This window comes from Oryx dammah, unplaced genomic scaffold (assembly GCF_014754425.2).
Source record: "Oryx dammah isolate SB20612 unplaced genomic scaffold, SCBI_Odam_1.1 HiC_scaffold_23, whole genome shotgun sequence".
NCBI classification, from domain to species: Eukaryota; Metazoa; Chordata; class Mammalia; order Artiodactyla; family Bovidae; genus Oryx; species Oryx dammah.
Genome location: NW_024070207.1, coordinates 114,136,323 through 114,158,219, shown reverse-complemented (window position 1 = coordinate 114,158,219; position 21,897 = coordinate 114,136,323). Strand labels below are relative to the sequence as shown.

Sequence of the window (21,897 nt, the reverse complement as noted above, 5' to 3'; positions counted from 1 at the left end):
ATTATTCTAGGATGATATAGAAAAATTTATCAAGTCTATATGTCACGTTTATCAATAAGCTACTTTTATGTGTACTGTATAATAAAAGCTGAACAAGGAGGTCATGACGCAGTTTCCAGAAATTATTACCTTGCAAACAAGCTCAGGTACTATGAGAAATCATTAGCTATAACAATATATAAAGAGTAATCAAGAACAGAGGCATGGACTTCTCTAGCTGAGCTCTGGTTATTAGTCAAATAGTTCAGGCCCCACTTCTTATTAGTAAAAATTTCTCAAACTATCATTGTCAGATATCAATCAGAGATCATATACATAATGATAATTCTTCTCTAACCAAAGATGTGATTGGTGCCTTCCATCACAGTTAATAACAATATATAACTAGAAAAAACAATAAAAATATTTCCAAGAGACTGACTATGGAATCTTTCTGTCTGGCGTGATAACCTTGTTTGATTCTAACAATTTAGAATTTGTGGGAATTTCATTGTATTTACCTTGTACAGCCTTAACTTTAAGTAATGCAGTATAGAAATATAGAGAGGAGCACATGTATCTTTATCTTCTCTGGTGTGGGAGAATGTTAAAAGACATGAGCTGTCCTAGGACAGTAATTCATCAACATTTTGAGGTCAGGATCCCTTGAGAATTTGATGAAATTTATGGATCTACCCCAAGAAAATATATTCAAGGTAGCAGACATATATTGGAATTATCTCCGTGGCACCTTTCTTCTGGAAACTCCTTTTCCATCCGCTTGGTTATCATAGGAGTCCCAATGCTGGTAAAATATGAGCTCATCCCTGGCTGCATCTGATTGGTGTGGATTTTCACTTGACCCAAATCAAGTCAATTACAGTGTGAGCTCAGGACTTTTTAGAACAGGAAAGGAGAAAGAAGACCAATCTCTATTTAGATACTGGAAAAAGTAAGATGTAAAGTTCTGAAGTAGTTATTAGCCATGCTTTTCTTCACATGGAGAAAGTTACTTTGCAGCAAGGGAGAAGAATAAAGCCAACGCGCAGTGAGAAGTATGATAGAATTCACCAAATGTATCTTTTATTTTAGTCGTTTTTAAGGCACCATCAATCACATTTCTGACTGAATTCTGTGAGAAATCTTTATCCCAATTTCCTCTTTCTGCTTGAACAACTTTAGTTTGAGTATTTTTGAACTTCCAGAGGTACAAGCTGGGTTTAGAAAAAAGCAGAGGAACCAGAAATCAAGTTGCCAACATTTGTTGCATCATACAGAAAACAAGGGAATTCCAGAAAAACATCTATTTCTGCTTCATTGACTACAATAAAGCCTTTGACTGTGTGGATCACAACAAACTGTGGAAAATTCTTAAAGAAATGGGAATACCAGACCACCTTACCTGTCTCCTGAGGAACCTATATGCAGGTCAAAAAGTAACAGTTAGAACCAGACATGGAACAATGGACTGGTTCAAAACTGGGAAAGGAGCATGACAAGGATGCATATTATCACCCTGCTTATTTAACTTCTATGCAGAGTACATCATGTGAAATGCCAGGCTGGATGAATCACAAGCTGGATTCAAGAGTGCCAGAAGAAATATCAACAACCTCAGATATGCAGATGATACCACCCTTATGGCAGAAAGTGAAGAAGAACTAAAGGACCTTCTAATGAGGGTGAAAGATGAGAGTGAAAAAGCTGGTTAAAACTCAACATTCAAAAATTAAGATCATGGCACCCAGTTCCATCACTTTACAGCAAATAGAAGGAAAAAAAGTGGAAGCAGTGGCAGATTTTATTTTCTTGGGCTTCAAAATCACTGTGGATGGTGACTGCAGCCATGAAATTAAAAGACAACTGCTTCTTGGAAGGAAACCTATGACAAACCTAGACAGTGTGTTAAAAAGCAGAGACGTTACTTTGCCAACAAAGGTCTGTATAGTCAAAACTATGGTTTTTCCATTAGTTATATATGGATGTGAGAGTTGGACCATAAAGAAGGCTGAGCACCAAAGAATTGATGTTTTTGAATTTGGGGGCTGGAGAAGACTCTTGAGAGTCCCTTGGACTGCAAGATCAAACCAGTCAATCCTAAAGGAAACCAACCCTGAATATTCATTGGAAGGACTGATGCCGAAGCTGAAGCTCCAAAACTTTGGCCATCTGATGCGAAGAGCTGACTCATTGGAAAAGACCCTGATGCTGGGAAAGATTGAAGGCAAAAGGAGAAGAGGGCTGCAGACAGTGAGATGTTAAATAGCATCACTGACTCAATGGACATGAGTTTAAGCAAGCTCCGGGAGATGGTGAAGGACAGGGGAGCCTGGTGTGCTGCAGTAACTGAATAACAACAATCTGCAACAGAGACAGTGCTACTTATGACACAGGGTACATGTGAAACTGTCCCCTCAGTATCAGGGGATTAACCAGTGCTTAAGGACTCCACATATTAGTGTAATTACTTATGACCAAATGGATTTTGCTAATTAGATATGAATCATCTATTAAATGAATTATCAATAAATTCAATATGTCTCATACTTACAGAAGTCTGCTGGCAGATTATGTGATCATATATGTGTATGAAACAAAACTTTGTTTCAATAACAGTATCCTACAATCCAGCTTTCTCCTATTTCATACTTCTCCATCTGTATTTATCAAGATTTTTTAAAAGTTTTAAGTGCTTTTAACATTAGTGTATTTATTTCCCTTTTGAATATAAAATGAGAGAGAAAATAAACAATAGATGTCACTTTATTTCCTCCTGCTCTAGGAAGCAATCAGGTCCCAGCAAACCATAAAATAAAATTTATAGGAGTCTGGTTTATGAACCAGAATGAAAATTTTATTAAATTATAGAGACGTACAGGCGGGGCTTCCCTGGTGGATCAGATGGTAAACAATCTGACTGCCCATGTAGGCGACTTGGGTTCGATCCCTGGGTCAGGAAGATCCTCTGGAGAAGGGAATGGCAACTCACTTCAGTATTCTTGCCTGGAGGATTCCATGGACAGAGGGACCTAGTGGGCTACAGTCCATGGGGTTGCAAAAAGTTGGACACAACCAACCAACTAACACTAATAGGTGGCACAGTGTTAAAGAATCTGCTTGCCAATGCAGGGAATGCAAGGGACATGGGTTTGATCCCTGGATGGGGAAGATCCCCTGGAGAAGGAAATGGCAACCTACTCAAGTATTTTTGCCTGGGAAAGTCCATGGACGGATGAGCCTGGCAGACTGCTGTCTATGGGGTCGCAAAGAGTTGGACACAACTCAGTGACTGAGTACGCACACACACACACACAATTTTCTAGTGATTTGAACCACATCAGAGTCTTCTCTCCAAGATACTCCCTTCCTAGTATAGTGAGGAACTATCTTATTTATTGGAAGTTCATGCTGATGCAGATGGAATTACAGAGGGAAGAAATCAATAAGAAATCAATCAATAATCAAGATGATAAGAGATCCAGGCTTTGTTATATCCTAATGAACTAATCTTCTCAAAAACAGAATAGTAGTCTCTGGAAAAGTTCTAGATATCCTTCTCTTTGAACTGACAAACTTTTTTTGGTGGCATCTATTCTGCTGGATGGATCCCACCCAGCTACCTTCTTGAGTTGTATTAATTTTCATCAGAGATGTTGCCATCTCTTGGATTTTTGACTGATTCACTGTTCGTGTCATTCCTGGCTTTTGTCTTTACCTCCTGAGTCTGGAACTCTTTATTACTTGCCAGGTCCAGCATATTTGACCAGGAGAAGCTCCCCAGAAAGCTGAATATTGAAAGCAACTCCAATTCCCGTAATTAGAATTAAGTGAAACTAAAAGGAAAAACATGGAACCACTTATGCAAATTCTAAGGTCACAGCCTGAGAATAAACTTGTAACCTAATTCTGAAAGGAGAGACTAAGCTCTTGGAGGATGGGATAATTCTCTTCAGTCAAGTCTGCTCCCATTTCATTTACACAAGGCCTCCCCTCCTATAAATAGGTAGACGTGAGAGAATCTCCATGATAAGAGATATTGCCTTTTGTTTGCAGTAGAGTAGGAGCTACACACAGTATTTCATCAAAGAAATTCTGTCAAAATCTCGAGGCTCCCCATATTTCCTGCTTTAAAATATTCATACTTCTTTTCTTACTATCCTCTTGCTTGCATAAATGCTCTTGTGTTTTCAAAAGAAGGCATTTATAGGCTTTAGAAATGTACATGGGTTGTGACATTTGTAGCTGGGGTCTGACATTTAGATGGGTTCATTCTCAAAACATGTCTTTCAAAATTAACATAAGAGTCAAGGAAAAATAGAGAAAAGTGACACTGCATACACTTCAGGGTTTCACTTTAGGCATTAAGTAGGAATTTAATTGATTGAAAAAATTTTTTTAATGTCTGAAACAGGGTTTTTGTGAGTAAACCATCTTAAAAGTCAATCTTTCAGCCTCAGTCAAACCTTCAGATGACTGCAGCCCAGGGTGATATCTTGATGGCAATCTCAAGAGAAACCAGGAGCCAGAATCTCCCAGCTAAATGACTGACAAATCCCTGACCAACAGAGATTGTGAGATAATAAATGCTTATTGTTGCTTTAAATTGCTAAAGTTGAGGTAATTTGTTATGCAGCAATAGAAACTGGACAGGTAATCTTGCCCAAAGCTACTTCTCTGACTGCACCTTATATCTCTGTTCCTATTGCCCACTGACTCTAGCAATGGTGATCTTTTCAGTATTTATTGACTCATTAAGCATGTCTTCTGCTCAGAATCTGTATTCTTACTATTTCTTCTGCTTGGATTCTACGTCCCCAGCTTTCTACATAATTCACTGCCTCAATTCACTAAGTGCAAGTAAGAAGACACACATTTCAAAAATCAATAGTTTTTCTCTTTTCTAGCAATAAGTACCTAAAACAGGAAATTAAAAGAAAATCTTTTCTATTCATAGTACTAAAAAAACCCACATGAGATTCATAACAGAAAGCTAACAAGAAAGGTTCAGAACTGGCACAAAAAGGCTAATAAATTCAAACTGAAGGTTCATAAAACAAGATCTGATCAAATGGAAAGACACCTTAAATCTTGGAGGAGGCAATATAAAAAACTCAATTTTCTCTAATTAATAATATTAATTTAGTTAGTTATAGTTAGAAAGTCAATAGTTGAACTTTCATACATTTTTTAACTGAATAAAATATCCTTTTTTTCTTGGATGGAAGAATAAATGTCTGAGAAGAGTCAAGGCATTTTTGGGGATATATTACCATAAAGGGGAAACATTTTGCCAGATGAGAGAACATATTATAAGGCCCAATCAATATGGTAATTGAATAAGAATAAACAAATGCTTCAATGGAAAAAAATAGTCCAGAAAAAAATTCTAACACATTTAAGAATTTAGCAATGACAAGTAATTCTGGGAGAGAATGGAGAGTTGTGGGAGAGAACAGACAATTGTATGAGAAACGGAATTGGGTAAGAGGGAATTTTGAGAACTGAGAATTGTGGAGAGACAAGAAATTGTGGGAGAATTGTGGGAGTGACAAAAGCTGTGATAGATGTAAGGAATTTTGAAAGAGACAAAGAAGTGTGGGAGAAACCAGAGAATTATATGAGACAATGGGGAAATTTGAGAGAGACAGGGATTTGTGGGAAAGGATAGGGAACTATAGGACAGAATGAGGAATTGTGGAAGAGGCAGAACTGTGGAAGCAAATGAAGAAATGTGGGAGGAATAAGGAATTGTGGGAGAGAATGGAAAATTGTGGGAGACATAAGGAATTGTGGGAGAGATAAAGAATTGTGGGTGAAATCAGAGAATCCTGGGAGAAAATCAAGACATGTGTGAGATACAGGGAATTGTGGGAGGGAATGAACAATGGTGGAGGAGATGAGGAGTTGCAGGAGAATTGTGGAGAGAGAGAATTGTGGGAGACAAAAGGAAGTGTGCGTGAAACCAGAGAATCTTGGTGGAAAATGGAGAAACATGAAAGAGACAGGAAATTGGGAGAGAATGAAGAATATTGGAAAATATAAGGAACTTTGGGAGAGACAAGAAACTGTGGGAGAAATCAGAGAACTGTGGAGAAACTAGAGGATTTGGGGAGAGACAGGAAATGTGGGAGAGAATGGAGAATTTTAAGAAGAGAAGGGTGACATATGGGAGAAGGATGGACTATTTTTAAGACATGGGATAGGCATAACTAGCCTGTGCATCTAGAAGAAAGTAAAACGAGACCTTATACATTGTACACACTAACAAATTTAAAATGGATTAAGCACAAGTGATAAAAATAAAATAATAAACATCTGGTGAGAAAGTCTAGGCAACTACATAGTTGGGGTGGGTTAAGCTTTCTTAAGTAAAACTGAGCTCAGATATATTTGACTTTATAAAATTGTAAAAATGTCCTTAACTTTAATGGACTAACAATATATTTGGGAAAAAAATAGCAACATCAGACAGACATAATAATATAATTCAATAAAAAGAACTTATAAACTCAATGTAAAAATGTGTAAAAGATTTTAAAAGGCAATTATTTCAAAACTTTCTTGAAAATAATTATTTGAGCTAAGTTCTTGAAGGAACACACATTTTTATAGAACTGAAGAGCATTTAAAAAGTCTAAATCAATTTACACTTTATATACTTCAACAAAGTTTTGGGTTTTTTGTTTTTTTTTTTTTTTTTTGTAGAATAGGCAATTTGAAGATGAGTATCCAAAAAAGTGCAGTTATGGGACCTAAGTTTTCTGCATTTCTATTTTATACATACAATTTCTCTGCCTATAGAAAAAACAGGCCAAAGTGCAAATCCAGATGGTCATCAGCACATGAAAAGATGCTCTTAGCAAAGGAAAACGCAAATGAAGGTAACAAAGACATACTGCTCAAGGAACAGGTACAAAATTTAAAAGTATCTATAACTCTTACTATTGGTTGGATTCAGGCGAAAGGACACTCTCATTCATTGTTGGATGAAATCTGACCTGCTACAGCTTTTTGCAAGATAATCTGGCAGCATCTATTAAGATTAAAAATATCCAAGGCATTTGACCTAGTCATCCCTTTTCAGTGTATCCAGCTCTTAGGAATTAAAAGCAACAATTGTAAATACACACACACACACTGCTTTTACCAGCAGAAGATTATCAAAGTAAAAGCCCATCAATAGGAAATGGTGAATAAATTATAGTATATCCATCCATTGGAATATTGTACAATCAGTTATTTTAAAAATGAATCAGAAGTGTACCATTTTACTTGGACATTTCCAAATGGTGTTTTTGAATGAGAAAACCAAGATGCAGAAATACGCTATAATATAAATATTTCTTTATAAAATAATGACCAAAAAAAAAAACCCTCAAATGTATGTGCAGGTGTGTATGTGTCTGTGTAGGTAAGTAAGTAAAATATGCATTTGGAGAAAATACATATAGATAGAGACTTGGATTATTTGGAAGGGGGATATTTGCCAGAGAGGCAGGCAAGAAAGAGAGAGAGTTGAATGGGCAAAGAAGAAAAAAAGACTGCACCAAAAATTCAAATGTATATGATATAATCAGATTTATCCATTTTTATAAAATTATATTTGTCAGTAGAAACATAAAAGAGCAAGTTTTTAAAATGTGAATACTGAATTTCAAAAAAATTGTTCTGAGCTCAGGGCATTATTTGAAAACATTTTTGTAAAGGTGAATTCTTGCCATGAAATTCTTTTTATTTTTGTCTTTTCCTTTTCCTCTTTCACTACAAGCCAAAGGCCAGAAAAAAAAAAAAGTAATGCAAAAGTTCTAATTGAGTTCTGATTTTTATAAATTTTCCCTAAGGAAAGAGAATTATATTTGCCAGTGTGTCCTGAAATTTTCCACAGAGATGCCCTTTAGCAGAGGACAATAAATTCATACTTTGCATTTTCCTCTTTAATATATGTAAGTTTGTGATAATATAAAAATATTTAAATTACTTAGTCAAATTATTTAATGTCCTGTTTGACTATCAGTTAGGCTCCTGCCTGGAAACAGATGACACATTCAAACTGGGTAACTGAAAAGGGTGTGAGAGAGGGACTACTTACAAAAGCATTGGTGTGGAAAACAGGAAGGGATGGTGCATCACCCTGGAAATAGTAATATTGAGAAGCTGTTACTACTGGTTGGACTGGAAGAGCGGCTGTGGGGGTTCAGCTGTACTAAGTGGGCTGTCTGACAGTAGCCAGCCTTCAGCAGAGAAATGGAGCCAACCTCTAGAGATCCTGAGGAGACAGAGCTGAGGGAATCAGTATCCTCTAATCTTCTGTTGATGCTCCCTATTCTTCAAGCCCAATCAGAAACCAAAAGACAAGAGAGCCCATTGATGCAGTCTCTACAGGTCAGCTTCTAGGAGCACAGGACTGGGTAGTGAGGAATAGAACGCGTATCTGAAGGGGCAGAGATTTCAGCACTCTTTTCCACAACCAATTTCTTCAGATAATTTGATGATAGGTGAAGATGAGTCAAAATATTTAATCCAGGGCTTCAATGATCCCATGTACTTGGCCTTATACTTACGTGTATCCATCAGTATATTTGAACCACTTACAATGAAGCCATATGATATCATCATGTGACTTAAATTAATTACCTGCCACTCAACACGCAGAAGAGAAACTCCTGAGTTTAGGACTCAAGACAAACTCTGAGAGCAGTTGGGAAGGAGAAAAGGGAGTGAAAAATTTAAGTTTTCTCAAGGAGGAAGGAAAAACTTGGGACACACAGTATAAGATTCAGAAGCTGTATCTCAGGAAAGTAACTCAGATCAGTTCAGTCCAGTCCAGTTCAGTCGCTCAGTCATGTCCGACTCTTTGCGACTCCATGAATCGCAGCACGCCAGGCCTCCCTGTCCATCACCAACTCCCGGAGTTCACTCAAACTCACGTGCATTGAGTTGGTGATGCCATCCAGCCATCTCATCCTCTGTCGTCCCCTTCTCCTCCTGCCCCCAATCCCTCCCAGCATCAGAGTCTTTTCCAATGAGTCAACACTTCACATGAGGTGGCCAAAGTATTGGAGTTTCAGCTTTAGCATCAGTCCTTCCAAAGAACACCCAGACTGATCTCCTTTAGAATGGACTTGTTGGATCTCCTTGCAGTCCAAGGGACTCTCAAGAGTCTTCTCCAACACCACAGTTCAAAAGCATCAGTTGTTCGGCGCTCAGCTTTCTTCACAGTCCAACTCTCACATCCATACGTGACCACTGGAAAAACCATAGCCTTGACTAGACGGACCTTTGTTAGCAAAATAATGTCTCTGCTTTTCAATATGCTATCTAGGTTGGTCATAACTTTTCTTCCAAGGAGTAAGCGTCTTTTAATTTTGCCTTAAATTGGTACTCCACATGTAGACCAAAGATCATAAGTCTAAGAGTTAGAATACCTGGGTTCTAGATCTCTGCTACTCCTTATTTCTGGCAGTTTGGGTAAATCATTTATTCTGTCTGAGCTTGTTCCATTCTCCATAGAAGTAGAGGGTAGGACTAAAGGCCAAAGCTTCCACTCAGTTCTACAATGTGTGATGCAATTATTTCACCCAAACGGAAATCTTAAAATGACTTGATAAAAACCGTAAAGCTGAGTTAGAAAAATTGTTCAGAACATTCAAAACAAGAGTCTAATTATGATTGCAAGCAACTTCTAATTTTCCCCTTAGGACACCTCACCATAGAATTCAGCAGGCCACTGAAACACAATAAACCAAGCATTATATCCTTAGGGAATGTTTTCATTAGGTAAGGACAATAGAGTACTTTAGGAAGAAGTGGTCAAAAGCAGGGGATAATTTTTAATGTTATTTAAAAAACGTTTTCATTAGGTAATGCCGATAGAATACTTTAGGTAGAGGTGCTCAAAAGCAAGTTTCAGGTTTTTTTTATATTATAGCTGAAAACCACTGAATAATCTCCATCCTACTTCTTGTAGTATCACACAGAAATCAGAAGAAAAACACTAGTAAGAATGGAAAAAAATACAAAGATGGAACCATTGTTCATGACAGCCTTTTGCACCGCTTCCTACTCAGCAGAGAGAGTCACTATCTCAAGGTTACCCCTAAGTTTATATGAATGGTTATAAAAAAAAGTAGTAATATTCCTGGGGTATGCTAAGAAAGTGGTGACAAAAGTTGAAGTTTGACTTTTTTTCTTATTTTTGCATGTATTAAATGTTCTTGGAGCATTTTTACAAATTCATTCTCTCTCTCATGACTGGAGAGGAAAAATAATATCTACAATGTAGTTTTTTTTTTTTGGTGATGGAACTTGCTACCCAGAATATGTCTTAATTTTAGAACAACATTGATTTAGGCCTCCTAGATTAATTCATACAAACAATGAAAAAGGAGAGAATCACCAAAACGAGGGGAAGGTTGAAGCAACCTATAATTTATCAAGATATGAACATGAATAACTTTATTTTAGAGATATAAAGTCCTGAGAGTAGGGAATAATATCTATAAGCCTAGAGAGCCAATATTCTATGACAGTTATTCAGTGTTGCATGGAGGAAGATGTTCTACGATAGAATATGGCAGAGCCTGTCGTCAACATTATGTAGTGAAAGATTAAGAGAGGTTAGGACCTGTGATTTGGTCCACCTGCTAGGAGCGGGGCAGTAGGTGTTGGGGAGAGAGAGATTTGAGTTTAGCAGAAAAGATACACCATTCAAAGGGAGTGGTAAAATCATGTTGTAATTTCAAGCAAGCAACCAGCATTAGGAGTTTAAGGAGATACTTGGGAGTTCCAGTGAATGCTGAATGCCTTTAGAAGGATTCTGGGAGAGGAGAAATGGATGAATCCAGGTAGACAAGCAGTTAAAGTAAACAGGTAGTAGGGCTGCCTGCTGGAGCTTAGGAATAGGACTATATTGGTGTGTCAGGGCTATCAAAACAAAGCACTACAGACTGGGTGACTCAAACAACATAAACATTGTCTCATAGCTCTGGAGTCTAGAAGTCCAAGATCAAGGTGTTGGCAGAGTGCTTCCTGAGGGCTGTGGGGGAAAGGGAGCACAACATGAGCCCTAGCGTGAGAAGGGATTGGGGATGACCAAGACAGTAATTCAAACAGGGACCAAGACACAACTTGGATGTCAGAGTGGGGCCACATGATGAGCAGAGTCTTAGAAATGAGACAACTGCCACAGCTGGAGTCTGGGACCAAGACTGATGGATTCTCAGGTACTTGAATTGAAGTACCAGAACTCCTGAAGAATGAGATAGAATCAGTTGTCCAAGCCTGTGTGCATAATCAAGAGGAGGGGTCAACTGGGAGAGGGAGGCCAGCAAAAACTGAGGTTCCATGGGAATCCATGAAAAACCGGGAAATTCCATGGGTTATGGAAAATCAAAGTGGAAGGCATTGACTTAGTATACTCCCTAGAGAAGCCTGTGCAGAGAACTTTTGCCAAGATGACCTATTCTCCGTCTTTGCCCAAATGGATGTAGTCAGAAGCTGATTATCTGTCCCTGGTTCCCTCAAAACTGGGTTGTGCTAATACTAGGTTCTCAAAGGCATGTTACAGACAGGTACTTGAAGCCACAGTATAAATAGGATTTGTATTTCTAGAGCATCACTTTAACATCGAGATTATAATGAAATGAGATGCACAGTTAGTGTGAATTTTTATAATACATTATGAGACTTGTAGAGTGCAACCAGCTAGTTGGGTCATACCCATGTCCCCTTGACACTCATGGTTCCTGAATAAGCCAATTGATGTCTTACTGCTTACGGGTGCAATTTTGACTGAGGGCTTTCTCTTGGCCAGAGAAGCAGTTAACAAACCTGAGATCCATCTTAAGCCAATGATGAATGGGAATTGAAGTTTCAATACCCTTGCTTCCTTGACTTTGGGGGGGGGAGGGGGTGGGAGAGGAAGTTGTGACTTATGTTCTATACTGTTTCCCAAAGGTCCTCTGTGGGACTGAGCCCTCTGCCCACAGAGGTAACCTGCTCATTAGTATACCCTGGAATGGCTTCTTGGGATTATCTCCCAAATAAACCCCTCAAATCCTAGTCTTCAGGTCTGCTTCTTGGGCAACTTGCACAAGATGCTGAGTCTAGTTTGAACTAAGTCTCCAGATTTTAGGGTGGGTAGGGTGATGGTGAGGTTTTTTTTTTTTTTTAGTTTTTATTGGAGTATAGTTGCTTTACAATGTTGTGTTAATTTCTACTGTACAGCAAAGTGAATCAGCTATATATTTACATATATCCCTCTTTTCCGGATTTGTTTCCCATTTAGGTCACCACAGAGCACTGAGTAGAGTTTCCTGTGCTAGATAGTAGGCTCTCATTAGTTAAGACTTTATACCCCTTTGCCTTTAAAGGAACTTGGCTGGTAAATTAAGAAACACAGGCTTAAGAGACTTGCTCACACTGCATTTAAAACTGTTAAACTAGTGATCCTCAACCTTTTTTCTTCCCCTAACTCATCAGTGAGGTTCTACATATTTTCTTGAACAATTCAGATGAACTCTGACAAAAGCACTCTAGGTTATTCTTTCTTTACCTTCCAAATACAGAAACGCCCCCTAAAAGTAGCAAGAACCCCAAAGCAATACACCAGCCCACACCAAACCCCAGTGCCCTAGGAACGCACCACAGATCATCAAGGACTCACCATCAGGATTTCCTTAGAACTAGCTTTGTTCCCCTGAGTGCAATTTACCTTTTACTTAAAATATATGTATATATTTTTTAAAAAGTGCTAGTGCTATGGTGCTAGAAATGGTTCTTTGTCTTTGGCTGTTATTTAAAAATGAGAATTACAAAAGAATCTCCCAGGACTCTTTATTGTTGCTTAATAAAACTCACTTAGAAGCAGAAATGTCCCTTGACTTGAGTTCACACAGCACAAAGTGGTAAGTGGGAATTATTCCATTATCCTTCACCCCGCTTATACTTTATTACTTAATAACACTGCTTTACATGGCTCTGAGCGAGATTACAGTATCATGCTAGAGAGGTGGCACATTCAGTTGCTGCTGCTGCTACTTCTACAAATATTGCTCAATGATCTATGCACTTAATTGCTTATTTCAATCTTCCTTCATTATTTCTATAAGCAAATTTTTATAGCAAATGCAGAAACACAATAAGTAAGTGAAATCATAAACAACTTGCTCTTGGTGTAAATTGAATGCTAGTAGAGGCATGTTTCTACTGATAATTTAAAATGCTTATAGTTTACCATCATTCTTGATTACAAAATACAGTGATATTAAACTGTACCAATTTAGTCTTCCCACCTCTCAAAGGATTCCTTAAGATAAACAAGCAGGTATTTTGGGGAAAAATTTTTGAATAACAGAAATAGAATTACTAAGAAAGACATAACCAAAGTGAATGTACTGGGATACTGGAATGGTTTCTGTTTAATTTTCTATGTTTTTACTCACATTTTCTATGCAAGAATGTTGAATAATAATTCACGTATTTCTAAGGAAATGAACATAATAATGTTATTTATGGAGAAGCCAGTAGCCAGATCCATTGATGTCTAGGGTTTCCTTTTGTCCTGATTAGAAAGTAACCTTGTGAAATTAGTGCTATCATAAGTGGATTATTCACTTCATTTGTTTACTGAAACGCTGAGTTTTGAGGGGTGAATCTGGACTTGAAGGGAATGATAGGGCCCTTTCCTCATTTTTATTTAGGTTTAGAGAAAATCCAGCTTTAAATGTATTCTCCCCACTCCTCCTTCTGCAAGAATTGAGTCTCTGGGCTCTGAGCTTTTACTTTTGGCCTTGGAAAAGCTATATTTATATGTTATGAGGTAATTTTAGTAATACATTTATTATTCATAATCTTTAAAATATAGTTGTCTTTTCATGCAGGTTTATAGTGATTTTCTCTTGCAACTTGATCCAGACTCTAGGATCATGTAAAAAAGCTTTCTGTATTCTGGGACTTAAAAAAAAGGCTGGTAAGACATTTGTAATAAGTACGATGCATGTGACAATAAAACCACAGGATTATAACTGTCTTACTGCAACCACTTTGATTTGTTTAGGACATTTATTAAAGGTCAGAGAGATGGCCACTTCTAGGTGTCAGTGGAATCAAGGCTGATTAGAAATTCAAAATAAATTTGAATATTGTAATGACATCATACCTTTTCTTCAGTAAAATTGACTTTCTATCCCTCCTCCCTACCCTATCTGCACTTCCAATTGCAAAAACAGTATTATAGTACCTAAGAGCATTCAGAAACATAATTCCATATACTACTATTATCATTTCTATTTGTTGCCTTCTACTCTTTGCCCATACACATTTATATTTTTAAACATAGTAGCAATCACAGTATATATACAATATTATATTCTGCTTTTTTATTGCCAACTCTCTTTTGAAAAGAAATCTGGAATTTCTATGAAGACAGAAAATAGGACTAAGGAAGCTACGTCACTCTAGCTGAAAAAAAAGGAAGGAACATGTGTTGATTGTGTGACTTTGGAGCTTTTCAAAACTGATGTAACATTTACCTTAGATTTTTTTTTTTTAACCATAGATTTGAACCCAACCATCTTGGGTTGGAAAAGGGTATGGAATGTAATTAAACAAAAATTTGTGAATGAAAGTAGAGCAGCATTTGCTTTCTGACAGATTGCTAATTAAATGCCATGGAAGGTTTGCATATTTAATTTTAGCCATGTAAAGAATGTGCAATAGATGGTAGGCAAGAGTTTGGGCCAGGAAAGAAATGCCTATATTTTTAGATCATTTCCCTATCCCTGTTAATATATTGTCTTCTGATGTAGCTGAAGTGTAGAGATGAAGAAGTTCCTTGATTTGATCCAGAGTTAGGGTTTTGCCAGACAAAAGGGCAAGATTCTTGAGGGTACTGGCAAAAGAATGGTTGAAGTGATGTGCCACGAGTTGTAGACAGAAGAAGGAAGGAAATGGAGACAGGTGAGGGCTGATAGACGAAAACAAGGTAGGAGAGGTCAAGGGGACAGAGGTCTCTGTACTAAGAACAGACATAATGGTAAAAATAGAGCAAGAGGACTGGAAGAATAGGGGGTTGTATTCAGCATGTTTTATTAAAACTGAAATAAAATCTGAAATGCAAGTGAGTTGGCCTATTTTAAAAAGTTTTTTTTTTTGGTTTTGTTTTGGTTTTTATGTTGTAAAATATTAGGGCTAGAACAGAGAGTAAGGCATGAACTGAAATTCATTCACCAACTCACTCCTGCATTAATTCAACGAATACCTTGCTAACCCCTTCCTAGGTGCCAGGTGATATTCTAGGGACTGTGAATATAGTAGTGTACAAGACAGAAAAATTTCTGATAGCTTGGAGTTTATATTTTCTCTAATGGAGTAGTCAGACACTCAAATATCAAATTGTAACACAAAAAATCATAGCAAGGATATAGAGTCATGAGGGTGGGGGAGCTATTTGAAACATGATGGTCAGAAAAGGGAAGGCAGGTGAGAATGGGAGGGAGAACATGAAGGAAATGAGGCAAGAAGCCAAGCAGATATCTGGGAGAAGGATGTTCCAGGCATAAGAACAGAAGGCTTGGAGAGGTGAACATGCTTGGCAGGACCGTCTCTAACATTTGTGAAGCCCAGGGCAAGAGTGCAAGTCGAGGCCCATGAAATGTATGTCTCAACATTAAAAGTTATAAAACATATCCTCTTATCCAAACTTGACCAATATATGTCAGTATTGGCCAGGAAGGACAGGTCTACGTTTAGCATTCCTGGACTCCTCAGGGTTCTACACAGGAATCTGGTGGTATGGGGTGAGCCAGCCTCTGGCATCTGATCCTAGCCAGAGGTTAATCCCCTTTCTCTTCCCATCCTGGGATCCTCCCTTCACCATGTGGGCTCTTGCACCCTGTGAGTGGACATCCCTGATTGTATGGCCAAGTTCTGTCCACAGACCCCCCCAACCAGCTGCCCTCTGATGGCTCCTTGGAACTAGGGATGTGCACACTCATGACAGTCTGCTCGTAGGAAGATGAACCAGGTCAGGGGCCCATGCTGGTGCTGGAAGCCAGCTCTTGGCCACTTGGGCAGCATAACCTGGGGTCTTTGATTCCCAGAATGTGGTCTAGATGGGGCACAGGCTCTTGATGGGGACAGCCCCTGGACCCCACTGACTCTGCCCTCTAGGAGCACGTGTGGCTGGGGGAGGGTCAGGGCAAGACCCTTGAAATCACAGAGGCTAGGGCAGCGGCCCATTTGCAGGACATTAGGGTGGCCCTTTTGTTCATCATGCCTGACAAGCAACAAGGAGGCGACTCCCTGTACCCTTAGGATTTGAAGTGTGATGATGGAGGAGATATGAAACTTCCATTCTGTGGAGGGTCTATAAAAAGTAAAGGAAGGAAGAAAAGAAAATCAGAGTGTATGGAGCATCTGTGCTGAGCCTGGCTGTGTGAAATACACTTTGGCTGGTGTGATCTAATGTAATCTTCCAAATAACCCTGCATACAGTTAAGGAAACAAAACAAAACAAAAACAAAAACAGGGAGGTTACTTCCTTGCCCAGAGTCACACAGCCAGTGAGTCATGGAGCAGAGGCTCAAACCCAGGGTTCCAGCTCTTTCTAAAGTCCGTATTCTTTCCACAACACCACATCGCCTTTGAAAGCCAACCTCAGAGACAGACTTCATTTGGAAGGAAAGGAAACAGCAGCAAAGAAGGCAAAATCCTATACTGTTCAGAGAGGGAAATGGCTGCAGGAGTCCCTCAGCTGAGACTGGTTTCTCTTCTGAGGTCCCTAAAGCTCCTGGGAACCCATGAAGATAATGACTATAACATTTAGGTGTTTCTTTTTCACACTGAGGTAAAATTCATATACAGCATATGTGTACAATTTGAAGAATTTTGTTTTCCAGATGCAAAGACCCATATAAGCACCACTTCAATCAAGATATTTCCTCAAACCCAGATATTTCCATAAGATATGCCCCTCATCCCAGAAATTTCCCTGTGCCTCTTTCTAGGCACTCTCCTCCCACAATCGGCAACCACCCTTATTTCTATCACTATGGATTCATTTTGCCTGGTTTAGAACTTTATGTAAATTGAATCGAGCAGTCTGAATTCTTTTTGTCTGACTTTTGTTCAACATGTTTTTTTTTTTTTTAAGATTTATCCACATTATGGGATGAAAGAAGTTCTCTTGTTATTATTGTTAAGCATTCCATTGTATGACCATGCTATCATTTATCCACTTATTTATTGATGGGTATTTGGGCTGCTTCCTATTTTTGGCTATTATGAATAAAGTTGTTAAAAACATTCTTGTGCCTGTCTTTTGGTCAATGTATGTATTCATTCATCTTGGGTCTAGACACAGGAGGGGAATTACTGGGTCATCTGGTAAGTGTAGATTTCATTTTCTAAGAAACTGCCAAGCTTTTCCAAGGTGGTTACATCAGTTAATACTCCCACCAGTCATGTATAAGAGTTTCCATTGGTAAACTTATTTAATATATTTAATTTTAAAACTTTTCAAAGATAAAAAATGAATAATATTAGCTGACAGTCTTTATATACTATTGAGATTTAACACATTAAAAATTTTCTGTATTTGCTTCTGATTCTGATAAATGAAATGTTATAGATGCACTTGAAGACTCTCTTCCCATCTCCTTCCCCTTCCTCCTCCTTGGAATTAGCATCATCCTGAAGTTGGGGTGTATCTTCCTACATCTGTCTATTTTTAAGTATATGACATAATATGTGAACTATTTTCAATATTTCACTAAGTCTAACAAAGATGGCTTATTTTCCTGTGATAAGTCTGGCAATGGTACCTGAAGCAGCAGTCATCTTAATAGGCTCAATTTAATCCAAGATGTTTTGTTTCCTATTTATTGTTGTTTGTTGATTCTAATATATATTTCTTTGGTTGTTTATACTTGCAATTAATGGAAAATGGGGAATATTAATGTTATTTTAAAAGGCAATTTACAAAGCAGATGAAAATCATTCAAAGCCTAGAATCTTTGAAGGAAAAAATAATAAGGAAGTTTTTGGCAGTTGTGCCAATGGGAGCTGTAAAGCTGATGTAACTCTCCTGTATTACAGATAAGGAAACAGAGTCTCATACTGATTGTGACTTGCTAGGTTTTTACAGCTAAAGAATGCCAGTACCAGAACCAAGCCCTCGGATATCCATTCTAGAATGCTCCTGACCACAGCCTGCAGCTTCCATGTCACTGAAGGCAATCAAAGATGGAGAAGCAAGAAAAAAGAAAATGTGATGTGGAGGTGGGAGGAAGGAAAAACTTCATAAAGACAAGACGGCAGAAATGTGGTATTTTAAGGAAGAGGTTTGCCCTTCATATGAATGATTCTTGGATTTTGGTGTATATTTTTGGTAGCAGTATGCGGTGAGTCACTAACAAAGAGCTTAAGACAGATGAGTTAACATAAATGGACCAAAATAAGCTGTGGTCTCTAGGCTGAGCAGCTGTTGGACAAACCTGCCAATATTTTATTTCCCAGAGACACTTGCAGCAGATTAAAGTGAGCAGGCGGTGAGTGCCACGTTAGAAAATTCCATACCATTCAGAGTTTCCTGTGCCCGAGATGCGGCTATCAGGGGAAAGGGGAAAACTCGCAGCTATTTATTGAAGCCCCACTTTGTGGAAAAGGGTAGGAAGGCCCCAGCTGGGTGTGCTAGTGGAAGGTAAGGGGGGCGTGGGAATCAGCACATTCTGGGGTTTCAGCCTTGACTGTGCCGTTAGCTCTGTAACCAAGGAAGATTCTTTGTTTTTTAATTGGATGATGATTACTTTACAATATTGTGTTGGTTTCTGCCATACAACAACACGAATCAGCCATAAGTATAAATATGTCCCCTCCCTTTTGAACCTCCCTCCCACCTCCTACCCCATCCCAAGAAGATTCTTTAGCATCTCTGTGACTCTGTTTTTCATCTTCTGAATTAAGGGATTGGATTGGATAATATTTCAAGTACCTACCAGTTAAAACATGGCTAGATCCCACTTATGGAGTGCTTACTTTGTGCCAGGCACCTTGTGAAGTGCTTTATCTCTGGATCTTTCCCCTCCATTAAATCTTCGAGACTTTGAAACCACAGCAGCCCCATTGTGCAGAGAAAGAAACTGAGGCATCAAGAGGATAAGAGACTTGCCTGAAGTAATGCAGCGAACAAGGGCAGAGCCTGGACTCAAATCTGAGACTGTCTCAGAAACCTAGCTTCTTAATCACCATCTGCATTGTCCCTTCTCTCTAAGCAGGAAATCAGGAATGGGTTGTCTTCACCTCCTTCTCCCTCTCCACAGCTTTTATCTGTTTCTAACTGTCATGCTTTCATTGCACTGCAGTGGATTTCCAGGTCTTGGTCTTAGCTGGAGTCCTTTACTTCAGCCACATGCTACACAGTGGGTGAATGGCGGTAAAGATAGTAAATCAAATTCAAGACACACACCTCACACAGGACAGAAATAGTGTTGAGTGGGGCACAGCAGGACTGTTTGATTCACAGCATCACCACTGTCTTGAATATTTTGTACACACTCTCCACTGGACACTCTGTACTTGCTGTTCTGCTGATGTCACTGGCAGAGATGTCTTATGAGGAGACATCCCATTTGAAAAGCCAATGCAGTATCCTCCTCTACCCTGATTTAATATGATAAGGCCATGGCAACAGCTGTGATAGTGGCAGCTCCTTTGTTCCCTTTCATAAATGACACATAATTTAAGCACTTTCCTGCACTGCCTCTCTTTCAACGAGGACATCAGATATAGGAAAAGCATCTCTCTCTCCATTAGGAAATGAACTCTAAGATTGTGGGTGACTTTTATCTAACTTCTTTTCCAGCTCGGCTTTTAGTTGGTGACTAGAAATCCTGTTAAAATCTGTCAGAATAGTCATGACCCAAATCACACTTTTCATAGTTCTTTCTTTGATGTCTACACATATAAAAATGGAGAACTGAAGCAATATTGAATAATTCGAACCAAAAAAGCACTGCTGGCTCTATTTACTGGGAGGTTTTAAGACACAGAAACTTTGAACTGAAAAGGGAAGGGAATATACACTCAACCTTCTAAGTCAAAAGGCACATAGTAAAAAAAAAAAAAAGCACATAGTAAAATATGGCAGATTGCATTAATGACCTTGATTCTTCACTTCTTTCTATAGCCATCCTTTACCATGTGACCTTGGAGTTTCTGTCACTAAAGAGTGAGAGTCTGTTTTCCCTCCTTGGAATCTAGGTTGATCTTGTAGCTTTTGGCCAATAAAATGTGGTGGATGTGATGCTATATCAGTTCCAAATTTAGGTCTCAAGAGACCTTCAGTGTTTTCATTTGCTTCCTCTTCTGTTTGCCATGAGAATATGCCCCAATTATGCTGCTGGAAAATGTGACATGAAGAACAGAGCTGAGTTGCCCTAGTCATTGCAACTGACTAGGTTATCCTAGATCACCTGAGCAGCAGCTGACTTCAAGACCGCTGAGTGAGTCCAACTGCGACCAGAAGCAGTGTCAAGTCTAAATTGTAAACTGACATATCTATGAACTCCATGAATACTTACTGTTTAAAGACTTTGATTTGGGGTATTTTGTTACACAGCATTATGCAGCAACAGATAACTGATACATAAAGTGAGACTTTAGTTGTCAGAGAAACATCCAGGAAGTACTTATGGCTACAATCCTGCAGGGAGTAGCAAGAATCAAACTGAGATCTAACACAAATCTGAAGTCTTTCCAAATCAGCAGAGTTATGTATAACACTCCAACAGTCATTCTGCATGCATATACTGAGTCTGATATTGGTAAGACACTATGCTAGGAGGAATACCTAAGGAATGGGAACTCAGAAAAGCGAAAGTAAATTACAGACATGATTTAGAGAGGCTAGCCACAGGAAAAAAGTTGGTCAAATGACTGAGGATGTTTAGGGTGATAGAGAAGGGTGAAATCAAGGAGCTGGCTGTGGAGTCGAGGGTCAAGGAGAACAGTGACAAAAGGATGAAGTTAAAAGCTTAGACAAAGAGGAAGACATTGACTCTCAGTTATGGAAGGAAATAACCTCCAGCCCACTCCAGTACTCTTGCCTGGAAAATCCCATGGATGGAGCAGCCTGGTAGGCTGCAATCCATGGGGTCGCTGAGGGTCGGACACGACTGAGCGACTTCCCTTTCACTTTTCACTTTCATGCATTGGAGAAGGAAATGGCAACCCACTCCAGTGTTCTTGCCTGGAGAATCCCAGGGACGGGGGAGCCCTGTGGGCTACTGTCTATGGGGTCGCACAGAGTCGGACACGACTGATGTGACTTAGCAGCAGCAGCAGCAGCAGAATGTGTCTGTGTGACTAAGTGTTAAAATAGAAGACAGGTAAAATTAACATAAGAAAACATAGCAAAACTGTCAGTACACTCCTGCCCTGAAATCATCCAGTTTAATGGGCTCTGTCTGCTGGTATCTGCAATCTGTACCCAAGAGCTTTCTTCCAGAATCACGGAAGGTCAATTTCCAGGTCAGAGCGCTGGGAAGTGAACATCTACCTCCATGCTCAACATCCCAGCAGCAATCTGCAACCAATGACTATGGCAGCTGGAACATAAATACCTGAGTTCTCTGGAAGCATGTATTTTATACCTTTCCCGTAGCTTGCCCATAGAATTAAGCTCTAGTCACCTATTGTGGCAGCTGGCTTAACAACATACCCTTCATCTGCAGCCTTTCCTTCCCTTCCCTTCTGTGTCTCACTTCCCGACTCACTCCAAGGCCATTGGCTTCCTCTCCACTCCTCTTCCTGCCCAAGGGCCTTTAGCTCTCTCTAGGCCTGTACTGCTCTTTCCCTTACATGCAGACTACAGACTTCTTGTCACTTAGGTCTCAGGCTAAATTTCACCTTGTTAGAGAT

At 39.0% G+C, this 21,897-nt stretch overlaps 1 long non-coding RNA gene across 1 annotated transcript in view; it reads left to right on the top strand.

The window, feature by feature from the left end:
- Window positions 1-18,562: 18,562 nt before the first annotated feature.
- The window catches only part of LOC120881725, a 41,538-nt gene continuing 38,203 nt past the window's right edge, over window positions 18,563-21,897 (top strand). The window contains exon 1 of the long non-coding RNA XR_005725326.1: window positions 18,563-18,679. This is a non-coding gene — a long non-coding RNA (uncharacterized LOC120881725). The remainder of the gene's footprint in view (window positions 18,680-21,897) is intronic.